Source organism: Triticum urartu, chromosome 3A (genome assembly GCF_056163025.1).
Source record: "Triticum urartu cultivar PI428250 chromosome 3A, HENAU_Tu73, whole genome shotgun sequence".
In the NCBI taxonomy this organism is placed as follows: Eukaryota; Viridiplantae; Streptophyta; class Magnoliopsida; order Poales; family Poaceae; genus Triticum; species Triticum urartu.
In genome coordinates, this window is record NC_141875.1 from 566,835,773 (window position 1) to 566,841,802 (window position 6,030).

Consider the following 6,030-nt stretch of genomic DNA (forward strand, 5'->3'; position numbering starts at 1 on the left):
GCAACGCGGTAACATAGCCGAATAACGGTTTGCTAGGACAAGGTGGGTTAGAGCCTTGGCTTAACAATATGGGAGGCATGATAAGCAAGTGGTAGGTATCGCAGAATAGGCATAGCAAAAGAGCGAGCAACTAGCAAGCAAAGATAGAAGTGATTTCGAGGGTATGATCATCTTGCCTGAAATCCCGCAAGGAAGAAGAACGAGCCCATGAAGAAGACGAACAGACGTAGATGAACGGTTCCTCACAAACACGATGTTACCGGATCCAACCCGAAGAAGCAAACACCGGAAGAAGCACACAACATAGTAAACAAACCACACATGAACATGGTATGATATGCGGGATGCGAAATGCGATGCATATGCAAGATTTGACAAGGAATGAATGAACCCGGCCTCAACTTGGAAATCCAAGTGTGCCACTGGAAAGGTGAGATGAAATCGCTTGAAAACGATATAAAGATCACCGGAATCGGAGTTACGGTTTGGAGATGGCAAGCAAATCAAATATGGCACCGGTCTGCGATATACAGCAAGTAGCCATCTAAATGCAACAAGATGAACATGCAACAGCACTCAAACATGGCAACAAAATACATGGCGGGAATCCATTCATGATGCTTAACAAAAGACTAGCACTGAGCTACGGCCAATTCATCCATTAGCAGGTTCAAACAAGCATGGCAAAAATGCAAACGATAACATGTTTCAGACTTAGTGAAATTAACATAAGCCTGGAATTTCAGATCAGGTAGCACACTTCGGAGCATGAAAACTACATGCTACAGGACCTGAACATGGCAAGGTAAAGCATGGCATGGAGCTACTCAAAGAGCTTAACAAAAGTCCCTTAGTGACCTTGAGCCAAAAGGGATCAAAAAATACAATTGCAAGCATGTGAACATGGCAAAAACATAATCAGATCACAGACTTAGTGAAAACTGGAGCATGCTGAAACAGATATCAAGAAGGCATGTTTACGAGCTCGATGCACTCACTACAGAGCAATTCATGACAATCTAAGCATGCACCCATCAAGAATACACATTATAAAATTTATAAATGGCAAGAACAATAACATAGCATGCACGGATCAACTACAACATCCTCGGCAAAATCGCTAACAAGTAGACAATCTGCCCAGATTCACGAAATAGCAAAAGTAGAGCTCGATTGACTCAAGCTAGGGTGCTCCATAATTGCAAACAAAGACATGGATGGATAGAGCACTACAAGATTAACAAATCATCCTTACTGATCATCCTCAAAAGAGGCATGGATCACTAGGAAACAACATGAACATATGGCATATTGAGATAAACAGCTCAAGGACTTAGTGAAAATGTTAAGTCCCTGAAATCAGCATTAACGAATGCACCACTTTGCAAGCTTGTGCTAGTCACCACACACATCACAAAAATACATGGATTGCACCTCTGTATAGAAGGCAAAACATATATCAAAACACATGTAGAACTCAGGGGCATATCATGCACACAATAATCATGGCAAAAATGACAAATAGCTATTTGATGCAGCAGATCTGACAATTATCTCAAATAGCTCTCTTCCAACAGCATTTCGGGCATTAAGATGAACTCAAATGAAAATGATGCAATGAGATGAAATGATGTACTCTCTGAGACGAACATTATGATATGCTAAACGCGCAAAACGGAGCTACGGATGATGAGTTATGGCATGATGAACATGGGTATATGAAACATGGAAAACTCGGGGACTTAGTGGAATTCTCACCTCGCGGAAAAAGTCAACGCGGCGCGGAGAACGAGGATGACGGCGGATCTGGCCGGAACTTCGCCGGAGATGGCGGATCCGGGCCGGATCTCGCCGGATCCGGCCGGATCCCGGCGCGGGGCGGCGGAGGATGGCTGCCGGCGGGGTCGGCGCGCGGCGCGACGCTCGCTGCCGGCGATGGCCGGAGCTGGAGGAGTACGGGGCGGCACGGTTGTCAGAGATGGAGCGGCGCCGGAGATTGCGCGGTGGCCGGCGGCGGTTTCCGGGCGGCGGCGCGGTAGTCGGGGAAGGCGGCGCGGCGGAAGGCGTGGGGCGGCGCGCGGTCTGCGGCGACAGAGCCAGGCGGCGGCGGATCTGGGCCCGCGCGGGCCCGCTACAGGCTCCGCGGGCCGCGGTGGCGGAGGGGCTGGCGGCGCCACTTGGCGGCTCCTGGTTGGACAGCGGAGGCGGCGGACGTCGCGGGCGGACATGTCCGTCGGCGGGGTTTTGTCCGGCGCGCGAGGAGAGGGAGGGATCTAGGGTTTGCACCGCGAAAATTTCGGGGGAGGCCACATATATATAGGTAGAGGGAGCTAGGAGAGTCCAAAAGAGGTGCGGTTTTCGGCCACGCGATCGTGATCGAACGCTCTAGATGATGGAGAGGGTTTTGGACCAAATTGGAGGGGTGTTGGGCTGCAATACACACGAGGCCTTTTCGGTCCCTCGGTTAACCGTTGGAGCATCAAACGAAGTCCAAATGGTATGAAATTTGACAGGCGGTCTACCGGTAGTAAACCAAGGCCGCTTGGCAAGTCTCGGTCCAATCCGGAAATGTTTAATCCCCACACACGAAAGAAAGGTAGAAACGACCACCGGAGGAGAACAGAGCGCTGGAATGCAAAACGGACAACGGGGAAAATACTCGGATGCATGAGACGAACACGTATGCAAATGAAATGCACATGATGACATGATATGCAATGCATGACACGCAAGCAATGACAAGGCAACAACAGCGAATAACTGGACGACACCTGGCACATCGGTCTCGGGGCGTCACAGTCGCGCCATGCGCAATGAGTCTACTATGTTGGAACTGTCGCGGGGCTGGCAAACCCGCGACAGTTCGAGAGCTTCGTGATCTAACGAGGCAACTTGCCCCCTCTGTTTTATGCATTGTCAAAACTCAGATAGAGGGCTCTCGTGTAGAGAATTTAGCAGGCTCATTAGGCTTTACAAATAGTTTTGCAGTCAATAGTTCTGGTAGAAGTGGTGGACTCGGTGTCTTTTAGAATGATGAAATAAAGCTAGTGGTTGATGGCTACTCTAAGTATCATATTAATGTTGTTATTGATGATTTGGCTCATGTAAAATCAAGGGTCACTTTTGTCTATGGGGAGGCCCAAACAGCGGAGAGATACAAAACTTGGGACATGTTACGCAGTATAGTTGGTGCTAACGATCTGCCATGGCTGGTCATGGGTGATTTCAACGAGGTGCTACACTCGCACGAGCATGATGGAGTTGCAAACAGAAGTCAGGCGCAGATGGACGCGTTCAGAGATGCACTGGACACGTGTGGTTTGTCAGATATAGGATACAAGGGGATCAACTGGACCTTTGAGAAAAAAGTGACAGGTGGTACCTACACCAGAGTACGACTGGATAGGTGTGTCGCAAACCCGGCATGGTCGCTGGCCTTTCCAATGGCATCTTTAGAACATAAATGTGACGCCCCCAATTTGACTGTACACTAATCATGCATGCAAATGTGTACGATCAAGATCAAGGACTCACGGGAAGATATCACAACACAACTCTACAAATAAAATAAGTCATACAAGCATCATATTACAAGCCAGGGGCCTCGAGGGCTCGAATACAAGAGCTCGATCATAGACGAGTCAGCGGGAGCAACAATATCTGAGTACAGACATGAGTTAAACAAGTTTGCCTTAAGAAGGCTAGCACAAACTGGGATACAGATCGAAAGAGGCGCAGGCCTCCTGCTTGGGATCCTCCTAACTACTCTTGGTCGTCGTCAGCGGGCATCACGTAGTAGTAGGCACCTCCGGTGTAGTAGGAGTCGTCGTCGACGTCGAAGGTGGCGTCTGGCTCCTGGGCTCCAACATCTGGTTGCGACAACCAGGTAGAAGGGATAGGGGGAAAAGAGGGAGAAAGCAACCGTGAGTACTCATCCAAAGTACTCGCAAGCAAGGAGCTACACTACATATGTATGCATTGGTATCAAATGGAATAAGGCTATCATATGTGGACTAAACTGCAGAATGCCGGAATAAGAGGGGGATAGCTAGTCCTTTCGAAGACTACGCTTCTGGCAGCCGCCGTCTTGCGGCATGTAGAAGAGAGTAGACTGAAGACCTCCAAGTAGCATCGCATAGCATAATCCTAACCGATGATCCTCCCCTCGTCGCCCTGTGAGAGAGCGATCACCGGTTGTATCTGGCACTTGAAAGGGTAAGTTTTATTTAGTATCCGGTTCTAGTTGTCATAAGGTCAAGGTACAACTCCAAGTCGTCCTGTTACCGAAGATCACGGCTATTCGAATAGATTAACTTCCCTGCAGGGGTGCACCACATAACCCAACACGCTCGATCCCATTTGGCCGGACACACTTTCCTGGGTCATGCCCGGCCTCGGAAGATCAACACGTCGCAGCCCCACCTAGGCACAACAGAGAGGCCAGCACGCCGGTTTAAACCTAAGCGCACAGGGGTCTGGGCCCATCGCCCATAGCACACCTGCACGTTGCGTACGCGGCCGGAGAGCAGACCTAGCAACCTCCATTACAAAGGAAGTCACGTTACGCGGTCCAACCCGGCGCGCGCCGCTCGGTCGCTGGCGTCACGAAGTGCTTCGGCTGATACCACGACGTCGAGTGCCCATAACTGTCCCCGCGTAGATGGTTAGTGCGTATAGGCCAGTAGCCAGACTCAGATCAAATACCAAGATCTCGTTAAACGTGTTAAGTATCTGCGAACGCCGACCAGGGCCAGGCCCACCTCTCTCCTAGGTGGTCTCAACCTGCCCTGTCGCTCCGCCTCAAAGTAACAGTCGGGGGCCGTCGGGAACCCAGGCCCACCACTACTTGGATGGAGCCACCTGCCCCTTCAGCCCCCATCTCCGAACAGTATCACAGGTAATGTAACTGTGTAAAGTATATCGTATATGCCCGTGATCACCTCCCGAAGTGATCACGGCCCAGTAGTATAGCATGGCAGACGTACAAGAGTGTAGGGCCACTGATGGAACACTAGCATCCTATACTAAGCAGTAGGATAGCAGGTAATGATAACAACAGTAGTAGCAAGGACATGCTATGCATCAGGATAGGAATAACGGAAAGCAGTAACATGCTACACTACTCCAAGCAGTATAGAGAAGAATAGGCGATATCTGGTGATCAGGGGGGGCTTGCCTGGTTGCTCTGGCAAGAGAGAGGGGTCGTCAACACCGTAGTCGTACTGGGTAACAGCGGCGTCGGTCTCGGTGTCTAGCGAGAGAAGAGGGGGAAGAAACAATAAATATAATGCAAGCATATGCATAGTGATGCATGACATGACAAGTAACGGCGTTAGAGGTGCCCTAACGCGGTAGTAGGTGATACCGGTGAAGGGGGATGACATCCGGGAAAGTATCCCCGGTGTTTCGCGTTTTCGGACCAGTGAACCGGAGGGGGAAAGTTGCATGTTCGCTATGCTAGGGATGCGTGGTGGACGAACGGGCTGCGTATCCAGACTCGTCTCGTCGTTCTGAGCAACTTTCATGTACAAAGTATTTCCATCCGAGCTACGGTTTATTTTTTATTGATTTTCTAAGTTTAAAACATATTCTGAAAATATATATTAATTCATAAATAAAAGGGGGTAAATGCTATGGGTACTCTTCTGTGTACCCAGGAAGTTGGCTTAGTAGCCGACAGGTGGGGGTCCAGTGGCAGGGTTGACCCAGTCAACATTGACTAGTCAAAAGGAGAATAGTGCAGGCGGGACCCGGCTGTCATTGACTTAGGCAATTTTAATCAAATTTAACACTTAACTAACAGCAGTGGGGGTCCACATGTAATTGACTCATATTTTTATCCAAGGATTACTTAACCCATGGGGCCCATCTGTCATGGGTGGTTAGTGATGAAGGTTAGCATTAGAGGGGAATTAGCCCCCTAATTAAATTGCACAGAGCCGGCCAGAGGCTCAGCTGTGTGCACACGCACGCACGTACAGGGGCGTTCGGCCATGGCCGCTCGAGTAAGCCACCGGCAACAGGCGGCCG